General features: G+C 42.3%; 2 long non-coding RNA genes and 8 other non-coding genes across 10 annotated transcripts; 3 read left to right on the plus strand and 7 right to left on the minus strand.

Annotated features, from left to right (window-relative positions):
- Window positions 1-843: 843 nt before the first annotated feature.
- trnag-gcc (transfer RNA glycine (anticodon GCC)) lies at window positions 844-914 on the minus strand. Its single transcript has one exon. It is a non-coding gene; the product is annotated as a tRNA-Gly (tRNA).
- A 1,360-nt stretch (window positions 915-2,274) lies between these two features.
- On the minus strand, window positions 2,275-3,080 carry LOC115057190 (uncharacterized). Its single transcript, XR_003841909.1, has 2 exons — window positions 3,038-3,080; window positions 2,275-2,959 (listed from the first exon to the last, which is right to left on the minus strand). It is a non-coding gene; the product is annotated as an uncharacterized LOC115057190 (long non-coding RNA).
- Window positions 3,081-3,726: 646 nt separating this feature from the next.
- LOC115057186 (uncharacterized) lies at window positions 3,727-9,822 on the minus strand. Its single transcript, XR_003841907.1, has 3 exons — window positions 9,269-9,822; window positions 6,494-6,597; window positions 3,727-3,789 (listed from the first exon to the last, which is right to left on the minus strand). It is a non-coding gene; the product is annotated as an uncharacterized LOC115057186 (long non-coding RNA).
- Window positions 9,823-11,806: 1,984 nt separating this feature from the next.
- trnan-guu (transfer RNA asparagine (anticodon GUU)) lies at window positions 11,807-11,880 on the plus strand. Its single transcript has one exon. It is a non-coding gene; the product is annotated as a tRNA-Asn (tRNA).
- A 1,410-nt stretch (window positions 11,881-13,290) lies between these two features.
- Window positions 13,291-13,362, minus strand: trnam-cau (transfer RNA methionine (anticodon CAU)). The gene has a single exon. It is a non-coding gene; the product is annotated as a tRNA-Met (tRNA).
- Window positions 13,363-14,949: 1,587 nt separating this feature from the next.
- trnaq-cug (transfer RNA glutamine (anticodon CUG)) lies at window positions 14,950-15,021 on the minus strand. Its single transcript has one exon. It is a non-coding gene; the product is annotated as a tRNA-Gln (tRNA).
- A 1,338-nt stretch (window positions 15,022-16,359) lies between these two features.
- trnay-gua (transfer RNA tyrosine (anticodon GUA)) lies at window positions 16,360-16,447 on the minus strand. Its single transcript is given in 2 exon segments — window positions 16,360-16,395; window positions 16,411-16,447. It is a non-coding gene; the product is annotated as a tRNA-Tyr (tRNA).
- Window positions 16,448-16,634: 187 nt separating this feature from the next.
- Window positions 16,635-16,716, minus strand: trnas-gcu (transfer RNA serine (anticodon GCU)). The gene has a single exon. It is a non-coding gene; the product is annotated as a tRNA-Ser (tRNA).
- An 861-nt stretch (window positions 16,717-17,577) lies between these two features.
- On the plus strand, window positions 17,578-17,650 carry trnak-uuu (transfer RNA lysine (anticodon UUU)). The gene has a single exon. It is a non-coding gene; the product is annotated as a tRNA-Lys (tRNA).
- Window positions 17,651-17,884: 234 nt separating this feature from the next.
- Window positions 17,885-17,966, plus strand: trnal-uag (transfer RNA leucine (anticodon UAG)). Its single transcript has one exon. It is a non-coding gene; the product is annotated as a tRNA-Leu (tRNA).
- Window positions 17,967-20,767: the final 2,801 nt, after the last annotated feature.

A 20,767-nucleotide genomic window follows, 5' to 3' on the forward strand; every position in this document is an offset into this window, starting at 1 on the left:
AACGATTGGCTGCTAAATGAAACGGTGCACTTTAATTCACTGCATGTCTGACAGCGGCTTCAGCTAGTTAGCGCGATGCTACACTTAGCTTGTTTACCATTTTCCGGCTGTTTATTAGATGTCTCCTGTGCGCGTGCTCCTTCCGTCTGGTCCGTTCATCAACGTTAAACATTCTACAGATCGTCCGCACGGAAAACACAACCGCGTAAATTGGCTCAATTTGTTTCCACAAAACGGCCAAAACATCATTTAATCTATGCCTGCAAAGTTTTCCCGGCACACAAACTGATACAAACTTTTGAGCTCACAGTCAATCTTCTTCTGGATCACTTCCGGCCTTTGGTACATTCCCCTTCCGGAAGATTCTGTCGTTTGGAAATTGTTTCGGGTTCTGCCACTTGTAAATTAGTTTTGTCCGTGGTCCGTTTTTTCTTATGTAATTTTGTTAAATAAAATGTAAAAATATTTCCCAACATGTAAATTTGTTTACATGCTTTGTAAAAGTGTTTGGCACTTTTGTTTTGCACTTACCGGCCACCGTATCAAACAGAGCAGGAACACTAAAGTAAGGGGCGGGGGGTGAAAACGACAGGAGGGTTAAAGAGCAGATTCTCTCTGAGGGGACGGATGTTGCCACAATACACAGTGTGTGTGCCATCACATGTGGAAGATGTGTGCAGACTGAAGCCTTGGTCTGCCACCAGCTCAGAGGGGCTGCACTTCTACTGACCACCAGGGGGCTCCACTGGTTGTTTCACAAAGTCACAGTGTGTTGGAGTCTATCAGGGTATTTTCCAAGCAGCACTGTGTTTCTAACATCTGGATGTTGGTAAAGAGTTACTCTGCATTGGCCGGGAATCGAACCCGGGCCTCCCGCGTGGCAGGCGAGAATTCTACCACTGAACCACCAATGCTTATTTTATGGGTGTTTTGTCCTTTGATATCAGTAAATCCACCATGTTTTAAAGAAGTTCAGAGTGTTTCAGAGTTTCTGACATGATACAGACAGACAGATCCAACAAAGTATTTAAATGAACTGAGAGCTCAGACCAGCAGAGAGAGCACACACACACACACACAGTGGACGAGGTGCTCAGCTTCGCCCAGTCTGTGATTCCAAAATTGAGCGAAAGCAGGAAAAGACGCATTTTGATAAGTATAAGGAGGAACAAACCAACAGATTTGGTTTTTGTTCAATTTAACGGCACTTATTTGTCTAATAACAGCTGATTTGTGTTTCACTTCATTCGTTCGCGAGACAAGCGTGAGCTTCTTTGTGCGCATGCGCCATTCCGTCTGACTCTTTGACGCTTCCGTCTTTGATCTCCAGTGACGTCACACAGTCTCGTTGTGAGGTGAGTAAACAGTTGTTGATGTTGTCAGCGAAACATTCATTCATCCTCAGAGTCATCTGCTTCTCCCGATCTCCATTTTCATTTCCAACCACTCAGAGAGACAAGAACACACACAGACACACTCTGACTAACCAAACCATTCCAGGAACAATCAGGATGATTCTGGCTCAGGGTGTGACAGGTCCGGGGTTCAAATCCCAGATGAGCCCTTTGTCAGCTGTTGTAAGAAGTGAAAAAGCCTCCTAAATGTGGAGGGAGGCCGACTCTGTCAGAGAGCAGTGTGCATTCTAGCTTCCTTTAGCTGTCAGCCTCTGATCATCAACTCTTCAGCTTCTATGACTTCAACAATTCCTTCTGAATGCAGTCTGAGGCAGTGATTGTGAAACTTTCATTCAGACAGAGATCCCACATTCAGAAGAAAACAGCCACACACAAACAAAGTCATCATGAACAGCCTACATGGAGCCTAAATGAAAAGAAGCAGGAACTAAAGTGTGAAAATAATGATGAACAAAGTGTCACACAGAGAGGCTGCAGCCTGGTGTGGACTATAACGTCAGAAAATGGATCAGTCTGTGACACGGAGCACTAAAGTTGGAAGGCTGAGTTCAGCTTCAGCTTCTTTCATGTTCTCCCTGTGAAAGAAAGAAGGTGAACATGAGCTTGATATGAGAACACAGCAGTGTGCATCATGGTGCTCATGTTCATATAGAAAGAAGGAGGAAAAGCAGCAGCTCTGGTTTGCTGTTTCACTCCCTTTCCCTCCCCGCTATGAGCTGTCACTCACCCACAGCACATACTGTAGACTGGTTCACAGTCAGACTCATGATTCATGACTCATTGGTTCAGAGTGGAACTCATGAGTCCCAGTTCAGCAGCAGCACATTCACACACTGACTGTATGATATCACTATATCAATCAATGAATCATTTAAACTTTATTTACACAGCATTTGTCGAACAAATAATGTTGCACAAAGTACTTTACAACTTACAATATAAAAATAAACAACATTCCCCACCCAGGCCAGCTCATTCACACACATCCACTCACACAGTGACACTCAGATGAAAATAGGATGCCATATTTTACATAACATCCTATTTTAATGTTTTACAAAGGTCATTAAAGGCACTTAAAAAAAAAAACAACCTTTCTGGACATAAATTCTGCTGTTGCAGTGTCCTTGAGTTCTGCACTTTCAGCATCCTGTTGTTTATTGATTCTTATAAGTTTTTTTGCCACATGTGGATAAAACTGAGAATTATTAGAGATGGGAGAAAGACAGTCTTTGACCAAAAGGTCAGAAATGTATCTGACAGCAGTCCATGTAAACTACACCCCAGAGGTCCGCTTTTCAGGAACACACTGAGATTTAGACAGTAAAGTCCAGTTCTGTCTCCAATCTGGAACTGATGGAGACTCAAAAGCTGAGAAGTGAAGCATCTCAGTTTCTTGTATCCTTCAATACAACTTCCTCAGAGACACTGAACCAGAACAGATCCTGAACCCAGGATAGAGAGGATCCGTGAACGTGGTGTTGAAGGTGTGGAGGTGGATCAGTGAGAAAAGACACAAACATACAGTTTGTTCCAGGAGTTTTCTATGAACACCAGAGAAACTGATAGACAAGCTTTGATACCTTTAATGAGTCAGACAACAACAAATGATCAGCTTTTACCTTTTTTCTTTGATAAAGTCATCCATAGACTGATCACTCTTCATGGAGACACAGCTCAGTTCAGGAGAATCTGGTCTTGACTTCTGGTTGCTAGTAGAAACAGAGTTGACAGTAAAAGAATTAACAACCAAGAAAATGGGCAGAAAATTATCAGTTTAAAATAAATCAGCCAAGTTCCTCCATCCAGCTTTCATTTGTGTAGCCACAAATCATCCAGATCACTTTATTGTGCAATGTTTTTGTTCATTTTAATGACATTTACATATCACACTGACTGTTTGGATGTTTTTCATTTGACTAAAGTGAAGTGTTTTGCAAGTATTATTGACGTGCAAGTTGAATAATGATAATAATAATAAAAAAATAATAATAATAACAATAACAACAAAAATAACAGCCATGTCTGTAGGTCCGAGTGTGAGTGTGGCAGATTGTTTGTCCTGTCTGTCTCTGTGTGTTGGTCCTGAGATGGACTGGCAAATATGAATAAATGAATCTCCACATTCTGGTTGAGATCCCAATGGAGACAAGGACAAAAATGAAAACAGCTGGAGTAAAAAATGTAATTGACAGTGAGAGTGAATAATGATGGAGCAGTGATCTGAGTGCTGAGCTCTGACAGATGGACAGTTAGAGATCCTCATCTCACCTCTGAGCTTTGGTCTGACTCTCATGTTCCCCACACAGAGTGGTTTTAGAGGGAGGGGCTCCCTCCTCTCTGTCCTCACACTGATTCATAGCTGAGGCTCCACCTTCACACAAACACAACAAAAAGCTTCATTACAACAGGACACAATTACAACAATTTTCTCTCTCTCTGTTGATTTCAGTCAGATTCAGTTTTAACAGAAACATTCCTCAATCATGAAGTGTAAGAATGAATGATCCCTGACACAGTTTTGATCACCATAGGTTGGCACATTTGAAGGAACAGAATTTTAATGAAATACATTTTGACGACCAAATCATTCCTCCAGAAGCAAAGTAAAAGATAAAAAATACATAAAAACAAAAGTTACATTTAAAACACTCTGACCTGTGTCAGGAAAACCAAGATCAGAGGAGGTGGTTCTCTCATCTGACGTTTAGGATGAACCTTAAACATTTGTTTCTTTATTTGATACATTATTTAACCCTCCTATTATCTTTGGGGTCAATTTGACCACATTCAATGTTTATCATTCAAAAAACAATAGTTAATTTATTTTTTTTTTTGCTTCATAGACTTGATTATGACCATGACTTCTCCTAATTTGATGGGTGCAGTTGATTAAACATAAAATTATCATGACATTTTTTCGAAGTGCTGAACACATATTGCACACATTGGTATTCCTCTGGGGTCAATCTGACCACCCCTGCTGAAGTAGAGCTGATATTTCCCTGGGAAAAGGTTTACTGTCAATGGGATGTTTTGGAACAGCTCTTTGACAGTGAAAGTGACACAGAGGATTGTGTTGAGGAGGACCCTGATTTGGAGCCATTGTCATCTGATGGGAATGAGAGTGTTGACCCTCCTGTTGTCACTCAACCACCAGCGACACGATCCCCTCCAAAATGAAAATATGGTCCCTTTGTCCACTTCAACAGCAGGGTAGACTTAGTGCTGCTAATATTATCAAAATGGTTCCAGGCCCAACCAGATATGCAGTCAGCCGTGTTGAAGACATCAAGTCATCATTTGAGCTCTTCATAACACCAGCAATTGAAAATATTGTTCTTGGGATGACAAATTTAGAGAAGAAGCGTGTGTATGGGGAAGACTTGGATGTAGTTGACTTGGAAACCTATATTAGCCTGCTCATTTTGGCAGGAGTTTACAAATCAAACTGTCGACGCATGACTGCCTGTTGGCCCCTTGTCATCTTCTTCCACATGATTAATGTGAGTGCATACAATGCATTTGTGATATGGTGTGAAATAAACAAGGACTGGAAAAGGGGAAAACTTAGCGGAAGGAGGATTTTCCTGGAGCAGCTTGGTAATGCACTGGTGAAACCTCAGACTGAGAGAAGACGGTGCCTTCCAAGAGCATCAACAGCTGCTGCAGCTATTGTGAAGGACATACAGACAGAGACAAACATCCCAACTCCTCCAATGGTACAAACCGCAGGCGAGAAATGTGGCAGGTCTCAGATTTGTCCCACCCGAAATTCTTAGACCAGCATCACCGGTTATGCAACAAACATGTCTGCAAGGAGCATGCACACTCTGCACATCCTGTGTAAAGTAGTCCAGACTAGAAGCTTGACTGTGTGCAGAAAGAGCGGTTCCATGTTCTGACTATCTGACTGATGTTCTCATTATGATTTTCTGTTTCAAATATGCAAACCCCCTCACAAACACCAAAAAAGGAGAAAAAAAAAAATCAAACAAAAAAACCCCAAAACAAAACACAAAAACTAACTCTGCCCCTGCCTGTCCCAAATCTAGATACCCAAAAAAAGGAGGGGTGAGTGAGTTAGGTTGGGTGGGGGATTAATCACTATGTTTCATTGTTTGAGAATCATGAATGTTCATCCCAAATTAGAAAAGGTTTGGATGAAAGATTTTCAAGATAAATTATTTCTAATTTAAATGTTTGGCCTGAAAATCTGTAAATCAATTTCTTGGCACAAATATTCCTGGTGTCAGATTGACCCCAAGGGTGAAATGTGTTAGTAATATTTGAGAGTAATAGGAGGGTTGAATAATGTGCCTCCACAACTTCATACACAAATTAGTCTGACCTGTCATTAATCTGGAAGTCTCATAGAAATGTATCTCAGATCTGATGGTGTTTCTTCTCTCTGTCCACTAGATGGTGGTATCTGACTGTAGGATGTGTTGATGGAGCTGTGATTTAATTCATGTCACATTATTGAGCAAACAACTTGTGACAATTTAATTCCCACAAATAATTAATTAATAATACTTAGATAATCCCCAACAAGTGGAGTGTTGCTTTAAACCTTCAATGGGTTCCTTGTATCTGGAAATACTCAGAGTGTACAATTAACAGTAAGAGTTCAATTTACTCAGCCAAGTTCATCCAAGATTTCAGACCAGCTCTGATATGTTTGTTCTGTTCTGTTTGTTTGTCCTTCAGTGAGAATCTTTGCAGTGTCGATGGCTGCATGTCTGTTGCCCTCTAACTTTAAAAATCAAAAAGCGCTTCACAGTTTTTCTGCCTGTTTTAAATTCTTTACCATTCTGTAATTCAAATCCCGACTATTAAATGTTATTTTAACTATTTACGTCACACGTTTTCCTGAATATTGTTGTCCCGTTCAGTAGAGGAAAGAGCTGCCTCCTCTCTGTCCACACTGACTCTTAGTTAACAGGTCGTTGAGTTCTGAAGAGTGTCCAATAATAAAAAGATTACAATCAATCCGCTACCAAAAGCAAGATGAAAATCTGTGTCAAAGAGCACAATGTGATCACAGTGATCCAGTTCAGACATTTACAGATTCTCACCTGCTGAACTCACTTCAGGTTGATTTAGTCACTTTACAGCTTCATGTGTCGAAGTAACATCTGAAGAGACGAAGCTGCTTCTTCTCCCTCGTCAGTCCAGGTGTCTGAGAGTGTAACATCAACAAGACGAGTTTAATTCACTCACCCAAGTTCATCCAACATTTCCGACCAGTTCAGACATGTTTGTTCTATCATGGCGCAACGATAACACTGCATACCAGCCCAAGGAAATCAACTTATCCTTCATCATGAAAGTTAAGTTGATAAAAATTTCTTTCATTGAAGATTATTTTGTTGTGATCATTTAAAGACCTTAAAAAAATCTAGTTTAAGTCTATTGATTTCATATCTTAGTTTCCTCAGTGAATCCTATCAAGAATAAATGAATAATGAACTAATGAATGAAACAAGAATAAAGTGAAGATAAATAGGAAATAGGAGATAGGAAGGAAGGTAGATAAACACCCAGTTGCTCAGCTCTACTCTCCTGTTGCACCCACATCTCATTCCACCAGTTTTCTGCCAGATTATCTTGAGCATCTTGCAAAGCTTTGTCATATTCATTGCCAGGCTGTTAGGCAGGATTTCACCCTGCCTGTCTCTGACCACATAACCTGACCAGCATCTGTCTCTGACTCCTCTGGCTGCTGGCCCCTCACCTCTCCCCTGTTTGCCTGGGTTCCCTCACCAGAGGAGCTTCAGAATAAACTGTTGAACTGTTCTTCTTTGATCTCAGTCTGTACTGTATTTGGGTTCGACCTAACACCCGTTACAGTCAGTTAGTATTGAAATTTCGACTTTTTGCTTCAATAGGACTGGCGGTTAAAGGTGCAAACCAAATACAAAATGCCAGAAATGCATGATGCTAAAGATAATCTGACAGAAAATGAGTGGAATGAGATGGTTGCACTGATTAGGTGGGTGCAGCAGACGGGTAGAGCTGGGCTTTGTGTTGATTCTATCATAGTGTACATTTATGACCTTTCCCATGGCAGAGCTAACAAAAACAAAAACATTATTAAACAGCTTTCAGTTCATGACACACATAACTGCTTCTCATTGCCACTGAGAATTCTTGAGGAAACTCACAATAATGCATTAAAACACACCCAACACAAAATAAATATCATAGATATTTTATATTTATTGTATTGCATCTATAAAGCATTGTGACAACACATTTGGGCAGAAAGTATATCCATGGTTGTTTCTTTCCTGTTCTCTTCTCATTTGAAGTCACAGACTCAGGTTTAGAGACAAACCAGCCTTATTACCTTAGTGTGTTGCATCTACCTGAAGCTTCTCAGTCATCTTGTCTAAGGTAATGTGCTAATATGAGGAACATGTTATCCATTTTACTTGGACGAACCACAGAATGCACCTTCAGAGAACTTAAGAGCAAAGATTCACTCTGCCAACATTGTTTTTGTGGCAGCAAAGGATGGGATAGTGTTGGGAAAATTTAACTGTCGACCAAAAACATCATCTGGGGGAGCTTCAGCCCAGGAAATGAATGAACTTAACCCCTCTCTACACAACACATATGAAGCACATGAAAAATGGTTGGGCGCAGGTCACACATTCAAAACATACTCACACAAGACACACACTAACTAACCTAAATAATACACCCCAAAAACTAAATAATGAAAACTAAGCTCTCCCAAATAAAGTCAAACAATCGCCCACGCTAATTCTTACAGAACTTACAAAAGAACACACTAACAGTTGTCCAATCAAATCAATAAAGAAAACTGTGGGGTTGGAGGACCGCCTGTGTGGAGCCTCTTTCAACCAACTCCCAGAAAAGAACATATTAATAACACCAACTAAATTAAACTAAAACAACTAAAAGTAGGTGGTATAAATAAACCCACTGAAACATGGCTCGGTTCAGGAACCAGATTAGTTCAGCCACAATGAGGAGAGGACAAACAAAACAGCAGCCTGTTGACTGTGAAACACAGAAGGTACAGCCACTTGGCAGAGGGCCGTTTCCAACAGCGTGGAGGAGAGGAGGAGAGGGCGCACTGCCAACTCACAACACAGAGAGGCTGAACAGGCTCTGAGCAGGAAACCGTAAACCCAGTCTGTATTCAAGAAGTCCCAGGAGGGAGCCACACAGACACTGACAGCAGAACACACACACACCGGACTGTGAAGATGAGGAAGAGGAACCGGAGGATCCACGTAAACACACAGTAAATCTCCATCTGCCACACAAGAACCTGTTTTATTTTCGTTTATTTTATTGCTGTTTCCCACACAGATGCAAACATAAGCTCCACCTTTGTTACGCCACTGTCACACTTTTTACATAGAATTTCTAACAGTTTCCTTGTGTAAATTTGAACACTGTGACCGTTTTGGGAGGAGGGAGAGGACGGAGCTCAGAGCAGTACCTGCTGCTGCTGCTGATAGAGAACTGCAGAACGATGTGTACTTTCACGAGTTTGATTCCCGGCCAATGCAATATTAGTTTTTACTCCAACTTTTTAAAACGGAGCTGCTCTACATGAAAAGCAGCACTGACAGGTCTCCTCCATCTCACTCTTACTTAAGCTGACTTTCAGGCCTAGATGTTGCAGTCTCATTATGTGAAAGCTGTGAGTTTGACCCTCACATGGGGTTCACCTGTGCTCATCTGTTCCCCTCACACAGGAAAAGTACCCGGAAGGGACCAGCTTTATTTAAGAGCACAAACAACTAACCCTAGCCCAACTAAATAAAATGTACATCAACCTAAGAAAACTAAAAAAAGAATAACTCACATACCTGCATTGTGGAGAAGAAACATTCACAGGTGTTGACAGGTTTTTCTCCTACATGCCCTCTGTGCTCTGTAACACCATGAACACAGTCACTACATGGCTCCTGTTAGCATCCAGTCTCAATAGCACACTCTGGCGTTATAAACTAAGTAGCAGCCGAGCAACTCATGCTTCTCCACTTCTCCTCTAATTGGCGAGATTATGCATGAAAATAACAAAATATATAGTTTTACAACTTAACTCTGTGATTACACCATATTTGTAAGTATTTTTAACTAACTTAGTTCAATTTGCACAACAAAAACGATTAAAAAAAATACAAAGAGCATCAGAAATGCGTAATTTTCTGGAAGGAGAGTCGCGAGCAAGAGGAAGTAATATGCAGCGCAAGACGGCAAGTGGAGATTACAAAATAAAATATACATTCTACTCCCGGTGCTTCGCAGACCTCCCTCCCGGCATTTGTGTATGTTTTAAACCTGAACATCAACATCTGTAACTGTAAATTCCTTCCTACAATATTAACACTCAAAAGAATAAAAGAAAGCATGACAAAAAAAAATACTGTCCTTCAAAATAAGAGTGTGCGCTTCACTGCCATGTTGTTTGTCTCTGAAACCACGTCTGTGTCGGTCAACACGTGTGCTCCTCACAGTTGTGTGTCACTTCCTCAACGGTTTGAAGTGATGTGTGAGTCTGAAGCACTGCTGCCTTTTGTGACGTCACTGCCGTAAAGGCTAAAAGTCCGATCAGGAAGTGTGTCCCTCGCCGGGTGCGGTGGCGCGCGCCTGTAATCCAAGTTACCGGGAGGCTGAGGCTGGAGGAGCGTTTGAGCTCAGGAGCTCTGGGCTGCAGCGGACTATGTCGATCGGGTGTCCGCACTAAGTTCGGTATCGATATGGTGCTCCAGGGGGGAGCCCGGGATCACCAGGTCGTCTAAGGAGGGGTGCACCGGCCCAGGTCGGACACGGAGCAGGTCAAAGCCCCCGTGCCGCTCAGTAGTGGGATCGCGCCCGTGAATGGACGCTGTAGTTCAGCCTGAGTAAGACAGCGGGACCCAGTCTTTATGCTGCCACTATATATATGTATATATACACACACACAACACGGCCTCATCCTTTATTCACACTGAAATCCTCCACAAACTGAAGGACTCTCCACCTGGAGCAGAGGACCAGACATCCACAACACAACAGTCTGTGATCTGACTTCATTCATTTTAACATTAGAAAAAAGCTGCAGCTGCCACCAGATCAGGAATATTAAAATGAACAGATTAAAATAGAATTCATATGTCTTTTATATTTTACTAACTGTAGCAGTGAGCAATAAAGGCATAAACAACAAGTAATATTATGTTGTTGAATGACAATTGTGGTGTGCAAAACCATGGACACTATCAACATTTCCTCCTTCCAGGGCTTGTTGGTGTACAGGTATGATTCTCGCTCAGGGTGCAAGAGTTCCCAGTTTCAAATCCTGGATGAGCCCCTCATATGACATTTTGAATGAATTTGCTTTAACTCTTTATGAATGTCTTCTTCTATGGCAGATACAGTTTTCCAGCCCATTAATGTTGTTCACCCCTCTCCCCTCGTTTATTGTTGTTCTTTATTGCTCAGTCATTTCTGACAAGGATTAATTTTCAAGTCCCACCTGCCCCCCAAAAAATGCCAATGAAATACACCAACCTTACAATTTTCAAATGTAATGAAGTAACATCAAGAAACATGATGTTCTATCTGTCACCAACTTAAGTGGTCCATGTCATCAAGTTTTTTATCTGTTCTGATGACGATTGGAAATGTCTGTCTATTGTTTATCACTTGTTAGGATCCCCGTTAGCTGTCACTGAGGCAGCAGCTACTCTTCCTGGGGTCCAAATGAAAATGCACATCTGCAGTCAAACAGGTTCAGGTAGATGCAGAGTCCTACATTAAAACAAACCACAACAACAACCTCAGCTGCAGTATACACATTACACTTCCATTACCAGATCCTCTGTATATACATGTACTTCAGAGTGGTGCTGTGGCTTAGCGGGTCAAAGTGTCTGTCTAGTATACAAGAGGTCCTGGGTTCAAGTCCCAGCAGTACTTTGCTTTAGAATGTGACACATTGTTGATATAACAAGCTGGCAGCTGAACCTTTTCTTGCCTGGACAAGCACTGAGCGAGGTGCCGTATTCCACCCTGAACAGTAAATGTTTCAGCTGTGTGCTGTACCTATGATACTTACATTGAGGTAACTCATCTGTACATGTGAGCCATGAAGGCCAGCACGTACTTTGGCCTGTGAGCTGTGAAGCATTGGACACAAAAACACACAAAGACAACACATGATGCCCTGAGAGACGATACCTGAGCAGGAGAACTAGTCACTGCATGTACAGCTGCTTCTTATCTGGAGTTTTTTTCTGTCATCTATAATAAAGTAGAAAAGAGACACAGCTCCACGGTAACAGAGGTGTGCTGCTGTAACGCTGAGTGCTGGATTCATGTTCAGTTTATGGTTTTAGGCTGGAACAGGGACTGGTCATCATGTCTCTGTGGCGCAATCGGGCAGCGCGTTCGGCTGTTAACTGAAAGGTTGGTGGTTCAAGCCCACCCAGGGACGGTCTTTGTTTAATTCACTGGTATTATAGTTCACACATGGAAGACCGGAGGATTTTTACGTTGATGCTCGGTTATCTCCATCTAGTGGACAGATGGTAGAAGTTGATTCCTGAAAAGAGGAAGTGACTTTTCCTCAGATCAAACTGTTGAAGGAGAACGAGCAGCTTCTTCTCTTCACATGTTTCCTCACTGACTCAAATAGATGATGAATGTCATTTATCACTTTCTCCAGAAATGTGTACAGTTGTCACTGTGCTGCATCTTGACTCAGTGATGCTGTTGGATGCTTATAGGGCCGCCGTTCTTAAAGTGTGGGCTCTATAATAAGCTATAATGTTCCTAAATGTTGCTCCTTTTGTGTCTCACAGAGATCCTGCCTGTTTGGGAGAGCGTTACATTAAAGATTTAAAGGTCCCTGTTTCAATCCTGGGTTTCAGCAGCTGTTGTGGGTCCTTTTGTTCGCTCCCCCAAATGAGCTATTTCAGCACAGCACACAGTAGAAATGACTTCTCATTATTGCTTCCATGACCTGGAAGTGGAACTAAAGGTGTGTCCCTATCACCGGCCTTGATAATGATAACTGAGCACCAGTGAGCGCTCTCCTCCTCTTAGAGTCCGAACAACAGCACTCAGCTGTGTTATATTTTAAGGCTGTGCAGATTACAGAGATTCTCAAACATGCTGCGTCTCTCCCCAAATAGGAAACTTGGTCCATGAAAACAACTAACCTTTGTGGGCAGGATTCAAACCTGCGCGGAGAAACCCCAATGGATTTCTAGTCCATCGCCTTAACCACTCGGCCACAACAACCACAGGTAGAAAAGCTCCTGTGACTCAACATTTTCCAGCCTGGACAGTTTCCTCCTCAAAGGACAGGGCATCTTCTTGTTGTGATCGATGCCCACATTCTCCACAAGACTTCAGCTCTTTGGAGATACAGCAACAAGTGAACTAAACACAGCAGTGAACTAAACACATCTTTCATCTTTCTGGTTCTGACTTTGTTTTGATGAACCTCATTATTATTTAAAGGTCCCTGTTTCAATCCTGGGTTTCAATCCTCATTATTTACACACAGCACATTCAGGACATTAATGTAATTAATTTATTTTATGCTAAAGAAACTTTGGTAAGAGTCATGATGGTCAGCCACGTATGTTGGGGGTATTTTCAGATCCAAAATACATCCCTGTACATCAGAGTGGTGCTGTGGTTTAGTTGGTCAAAGAGCCTTGTTGCTCAGTTCAGATGCTGTAGAAACAAACTGCTTTTGGGTTTTCATCAGCTTTAGGTTACAACGATCAATATTATAGATATGACAGACAAAATTCTCCATGTCTTCCTGTTAATCAGTGCTGCTGAAAAAGTCATGTCGGGACATCCAGTATGTATATGTAGCAGTATGTATAAATAGCAGAGGATGGTTTCGATCCATCGACCTCTGGGTTATGGGCCCAGCACGCTTCCGCTGCGCCACTCTGCTCGGGGTGTTCAGGTTGCAGTCTCCTCTGGAGATTAGTGTAATCTCCAGTGTAATTTCCCAGATGATCACATCCACTTTGACAGAAAGTGGATGTGATCATCTGGGAAAGATTTTGTGTTTGTCGAAGCACACTTCAGTAATTACAGAAAAGGCTGCTTTAACAACATCAACAGGTTTCAAAGTTATCTCGAGAGAGTTCAAAATAATTCAATTTTTCAATCACCTGTATTTTTCAGTAAAAACACTTTCCCTGACCGGGAATCGAACCCCTGCCGCCGCGGTGAGAGCGCCGAATCCTAGCCACTAGACCACCAGGGAAAGACGCTGCCTCGATGCGGCCTCGTATAGTTCCATCATCATCTCCACGGTGTTGGAAATTACTGAAATTACTGCTCCATATTATCCTGCTTAGTCACTCAACCAAATTACTGACTAAACTCCTGCAGAAGAAGTTACATGAGGTTATCTCAACAACCTTAAACTTCAATAAAGAGGCACTGCTGGGAAGCTGAATGCTGGCACGCTGTGTTGCGCTTTGTTGAGCTAAAGATACAAATAAAATAATCTAAATTAGCTTTATTTTCAAATGCTTGTGTGGTGCGACTGCTCTTGTTCTTTCTGATCACTGGACATCTGATCACTGGATTCAAAGTCCAGAGTGCTAACCATTACACCATGGAACCACAGCTAGTGTTAGCTGATCTTTATCATGTCATTGATGGAGCCAAACCGTCTCCACTTCTTATATGGTGAATGTGTGCTTCTGTGTTTTTTTTTTTCTTTTGCAAGAAAATGTAAAATGTTTACTTCTTCTACGATACAGATACAGACGTTTCAGAGAACAACTGCAGAGATGACTTTCTGCTTAGTTGAGGTGATGAGGAGGAACTCCACTGAGAGCGAAGCACTGCTGGGGTTTGGATGCAGGATGTCCTGTTTATAAGACAGACACTTTAGGCAGCTCAGCATCAGTATTGCCAATTTCTCTTTGAAAATCTGAGTATCCAGTTCCAGAACAGCTGATGTTAGTTGGTTCATGTTCACGTTGAGTTGCACGCATGCACAACCTCTATAAAAAGCCATCATCAATGGAGATCCAGTTACTTCAACACAGTGGAGTTGGAGGTCTTAAAGCAGGCCCATGGAGAGGATGAGTACGTTTCACCGAAAATGTAACAGCTGCAGCAGCAAAGGAGAAACAGCATGAGAAGAAATTACTACCCGAGTCAACGTATAAGTTTGGATGTACTCTTCAATTGATTTTACATTTAACTTTAAGAGATTGTAGTTTACAGTTATAAATATAAATGGGGATAAAATCAGATTTTCATTTCATTTCAAAACTCTCGAGTGGTGAATGCAAAACTTCCTGAACTTGTTTTCAGAATTGCTCCTTTTCTTTCAGCTCACTTCTAAAATTAATTTTATTTTACATTTTCTTGCTGAAGATAAAGCAGAGAGGAGGCTTCATCAGACACTTTGCATGCATTCATACGTGTAGAGTGGACAAAAGGAGGTCGTTTCCATTTTCGAAGGACAGAGTGGCAATATTTTGACAGGACTCTCAGTGTTTCATTGGTAAGATTCAGGTTCCACCGAGACTTGAACTCGGATCACTGGATTCAGAGTCCAGAGTGCTAACCATTACACCATGGAACCCTGCAGGCATGAGTATGTGTTCATGCAGAAGAGAAAGGAATTTTAGTCTTTTAAAAGTGTGGGCGGTCAAAAGTCGACCAAAATACCAGTCTCTCCTGGAGGCGTGGGTTCAAATCCCACTTCTGACAGAAACCACTTTCATTTCACCTCTACTGCAGCAAGGTGTGTTTTTTGAGGACAAAGTTGTTTTGGTCTATTCTTGACCGCCCAAACTTTTAAAAGACCAAAATTCCTTTGACATGTCGAAATATTGCTACTCAGTCCTTCGAAAATATGTTCACACCAAATAACACACACCTGCCAAATGGGAGGCCTGGGTTCAATTCCCAACCGATGCAAAGGAACCAATTGTCAACATCCAACATATGTAAAAATTGTCATGTTCACCTCACAAACTAAAGGTCTCTGGATAGAAGCTGTTAGGCAACAGCTTTATTCTCCTTGTTTATCCACAGAGGAAGTGAAGTCACACACCACATGATGTTTCTCTTTCCTTTCCTCCCTACATTACCTCGTCTGTGCAAGTACTGTATGCTGCTTTTCGAGTGTCTTCTTTTGACAGCATGTAAAAAAATCCATGAGGCCGTGTAGACAGCTTGGAGACTTGGAGAGCACCAGCATTGATCCTAACAGAAGTTTAACACAGAGCCTTCAGATGTGCAGTCAGTCTTCCTGGAATTTCAAAAGGTAGCTTATATGTCAGACAAATTTGCAGCACGCTTGCTGTGCATTTGCAGTGTGTTATATTTTCTTTCCCTTCACATTTTCGATGCATTTTGCAGTGTGGTGTTGGTTTTTCACTGCATGTTGCAGTGCATTTGTAGTGAACTTTTGCACTGCTTTTGCCATGGCAGACGATCTGTGATGTCAGATGATCTGTGATGTCAGGAGGTCTGTGAATTCAGATGATTAAAAAGACATTTTATACTGAATTGAACCCTTAATTCTTAATTCTGATTCATTTGACTTTGTCTGTTGTTTCTGCATCGTTGTTCAGTCAGACCAACAGCAGGCTGCCATCCACAGTTCATCACTTTTATTTTCTCAACATGTCTCAACATGTCTCTGTGGTGCAATCGGTCGGCGTGTTCGGCTGTTATCTGAAAGGATGGTGGTTCAAGCCCACCCAGGGATGTTCTTTGTTTAAACCCCGATGTGGACAGGATCTCTGCCTGTCTTGTGGAAGACTGGGATTTCAATTCCTGAATGTTAGAAACTCAGTGCTGCTTGCAATATAAAACACAGCTGCTCTACATGAACAGTGATACAACAGTGGTTACCTCCTGTCTGTAGGAAGACTCATCACCATGCTGCATGAGGCCGATGAAAATAAAGACCTCCTTCGAGCCGGAGTTGAACCAGCGACCTAAGGATTTCAGCTGTAAGCCTCTACAGTCCTCCGCTCTACCAACTGAGCTATCGAACCTCTGCTCTTCTTGTCTCCTTTGACTAATGTTTACAGATTTGGGTTAGGGAAAACATGGAGAATGTCATTTATCACAGTATGATCAAAAAAGTGGCTCAGCTCTAACCAGCTGACCTTGAGGATAATTCTGACTGGATAGATAATTTTAGGTGGAATAGCAGGCTGTAACTTAGACTAAAGCAACCACCGACGAGGATGGGATTCGAACCCACGCGTGCAGAGCACAATGGATTAGCAGTCCATCGCCTTAACCACTCGGCCACCTCGTCATGTTTGATTGCTTCAAAGGCAGATATTTATTAAATGACATTATGGGAAATCTCAAAACTGTGTACAAATGTTTGGAGGAGAAAATGGAAGAAAGATGTGTTTGACAGCCTTTTGGACACACAACCAGTCAGCGTGACGCATCCAACCTCACAATATTTCATGGTGGGGTTGAAAGAGGAGGGAGAACATTGGAAATGTAGGTCAAAGAAACCTGAGCTTGCACCTCACTCAGGTACCTTTGATGCCGAAACCCGGGATTGAACCAGGGACCTTTAGATCTTCTGTCTAACGCCCTTAGTGTTACATTGATCATGCAGTGCCTCACCATCATGACTCTTACCAAAGTTTGTCTTCTGTTAAAAAAGAGCAATCACCATCTGCTCAACACAGCAGGCTCACAACTGACTGCTGTTTCTCTAGTCCAGAGACTGCAAGCAAAAGCTGTAACACAGGAAGTGATGGCAGCACCATGATTGCCTTTTGAGCCTCAACAGTGAGCACTCTATGGTGGAGGTCATGAGAAAAAATGGGAGGAGCCTTTGATCTCTGTGATGTCATTAAAACCTTTGTGACATCACAGAATCAGCATCTCATTTGCTTACAAGCCCAGCTGTTGCCTTGCAGTCGTCAGGAGAGCTAACCCTTATGATATGGAGCTGTGTGAGGTTGGCTGGTTGTGTTATTTGTAGTGTCTTGTAAAGTAGTTGGTCAAAGAGCCTTGTTGCTCAGGTCAGATGTTGTAGAAACAAACTACTTTTGGGTTACAGTATGTATAAATAGCAGAGGATGGTTTCGATCCATCGACCTCTGGGTTATGAAATAATTAATTTAATTTCATCTGAATTATGCACCAATCAGAAGCCTGAGTAGCTCAGTCGGTAGAGCATCAGACTTTTAATCTGAGGGTCCAGGGTTCAAGTCTCTGTTCAGGTGATGCAGCTTCTTCCCTTTAGTGGTTCACATTATAGACTATAGACTCACTATACACCAAGAGACAAAGAAGCTGGACTTGAGAGTTTGTGAGGTTGGATGCTGCACGCTGATTGTTTGCGTGTCCAGGACGTTTCAAGGACATCTTTCTGCCATTCTCTGCTCCAAACATTTTGATGCAACTTTCAGGGGTCAGAAACATGTTGCATTATTGCAGGCAAGCTAGGACTGACATGTGGTAGTGTGGCCGAGCGGTCCAAGGCGCTGGATTTAGGCTCCAGTCTCTTCAGAGGCGTGGGTTCGAATCCCACCACTGCCAAGCTTTGCACTCTACAGTATAATCTTGAAGTGTTTATTTAAATCTAAAGCTCTTATGAATATAGTGTTCCACCAGTGGCTACCATCACTTTGAGTTACTGAAGTGGGGACCAACATCTGAGCTAAAGATACAAATAAAATAATCTAAATCTGCTTTTATTAGCAGAGTATTAGCGGTGCGACTGCTTTTGTTCTTTCTGTAGCTAAAAGCGTTAGGGAGTTGAAACCCAGCGAAACATATCATATGATAAAATTAAAGATTTGAAGAAGGAATGAAAATCAAAGTGATGAACTGTGGATGGCAGCCTGCTGTTGATCTGACTGAACAGTGATGCAGAAACCTTTACCTTGTTGTTTCTCCGACTAGACATTGCGATAAACCCAATGCAGACATAGTGGAACAAGCAATCAATGCAAGAGTGTTGTGGACTTGGCCAAGTTTTCCCTCAGATGGCACATGAGCACAGTCTCGACGCTCGGGTGACTTACTTTCCAAAACTACTAAGATGGTACATGATGCTGAAGTACTTCTTCAAGAAGAAGATATTTACTCTTCAGCGTGGCATTGTTACGATTGTAATGACACCATTTCCATGTTAGTCTGTCCCGGGCTCCCCCCGGAGCACCATATCGATACCGAACTTAGTGCGGACACCCGATCGACATAGTCCGCTGCAGCCCAGAGCTCCTGAGCTCAAACGCTCCTCCAGCCTCAGCCTCCCGGTAACTTGGATTACAGGCGAGGGACACACTTCCTTTACGACAGTGACGTCATCAAAATTTCCATAAATCTTTTCTGACTTCTAACCTCAAGGGTTTGAATTCACTGATGAATAATAAAGTCTAACCATGTGAAAATGAAAACTCTGATGCTTTTAGTATTCCCATAAACCTTTTCTGACTTCTAACTTCCCCTGCACAGTGTTTTATCATGAAGTCTTTATCAGTGTGCTTCTAATGTGCAAATAAACTAAACTAAAGCAGACAGCAACAAAAAGGGAGACACACAGAGACTGAACAGGCTGATCAGGACAACCCCTTCTGGTTCCATGGTGCGTCTGACTTCGGATCAGAAGACTGAGGGTTCAAGTCCCTTAGTGGTTAGGCACCTGTGTATAACAGGTGAACGGACTAAACTGTGTCCATTTTACAGAAACCTCTGCTGCTTGATGCTGCCTTCATCCTGAAGGGGAAGTGTGTGTTTGGGGACATCTGGAGAGAATTGGACCTGGTAGACCTCCAAACCTACCTGGGTCTGAAAAGGCTGACTGTGATGTTTCTCATTTCAGCCCAGCTGGTGTTGGTATCGTCTGTCATTGTAACTTTTGTTCACAGGGAGATGAAAAGTGCCTGACTCATTCATCTCTTCATCCTCACTCTTCTCCTGAAACGGCCTCACAGGGTTCCTGGTCTCCTCCAGTCCTGGTACCTGGTCCTCCTCCTGTTCCTGTTTAAGGACTGGACTCTCTGAATCCTCCGGATCCGGACTGGAGGTGAACTCAGTAGGAACCTCTTTTTTCACCATCAGCTGCTGAACATCTGGAGGAAACGATTCAATAAGGAATCCTCTTTATTAGCTACAATATGAACACAGTTATTCCTCCAGCTGCTTCATTCTACATCTGCCAAATACAGTCCTCAGCCTTTCTCACTCATAAAAACAACCGACCCGTTTTGTGGATCAGGACTCGGGGCTGCAGCAGCTCCAGCTGGCTCCTCTGCCGGTCGATCTCCTGCCTGAAGCCCGAAGCCTCCTCCTCATATCCGGCTACCATTCTGTCCACGGCCGCTAAGATCTCCCGGGAGGCGGCGGCGAGTCTGTCGGTGACAAAACCCCGCAGGACTTCTGCTGTGGACATTTTACCTCCTTCACTTTCCAGCTGAGGGACAAAAGACCGTCTGTCCTGTTTGTGTGCAGCAAATATACGGATATTATCCGTATGAGACACTTTATCAAAACATTTCCTATATTATTTTTCTAAACATTGATTCAATGTGGTCCTTAACCTGCAATACGCCCTTTAAGGTAACATTTGTGACTTTCTAACTACTTTCTTAACCCCCCACCCTCCATATCATTGCTAAAACTTGCTGACTTGTGATTGACCTCTGGAATCACCAACACTACCCCAAAAATAGCACTTACTGCTATCAGAACGGTCTGTGATTCATTTGGGGAGACGTTGGTGACAAATGCAATAATTCAGCTGATCTGACGAAATGTGTTAATTTTTGTTCAAATTCCATCCAGGACAACCCCAAAGAGAAGCACTTGTAGAAAAGGAAGTCTTCCGTCTTTTTATTTGAAATGATCATTGTTGCATTCTAAGAAGAAGTTGTTGTCTTTGTCAGTCAGCACTGCTCCAACAAGTAGCACTTACTGAATTCAACAGTCAAGTCAGTGCTCAAGTTAAGGTAACATTTGTGACTTTCAAACTACTTTCTTTGCCCCCAATTGATTAATTGATAAAACTTGTTGTCCTGGTGATTGAAGAAAAGAAGGAATTGCATTCCTCATCTTTTTTGTCCAATTTCCAACCAGGACAACCCCAAAGAGAAGCACTTATGCACAAAGACTTCATGAGTGTCTCTGATTGGAGTGATCCGAGTTAGATCTGAAGAAAACGTGGCTCCAAGACTTACTGTTGTTTTTGTCAATTAACACTGAAAGTGGAAAAAGACAGCAATTGAATTGGCTAAGTCACATTAAGCTTTCATTTTTACCTCACTTAGGATCTTCTCCTCAAGAGGCTTTGCAGCAACTTTCCAGTTGTGTCATCGTTCCAATGGACTCCCTTTCAG

This window comes from Echeneis naucrates, chromosome 2 (assembly GCF_900963305.1).
Source record: "Echeneis naucrates chromosome 2, fEcheNa1.1, whole genome shotgun sequence".
In the NCBI taxonomy this organism is placed as follows: Eukaryota; Metazoa; Chordata; class Actinopteri; order Carangiformes; family Echeneidae; genus Echeneis; species Echeneis naucrates.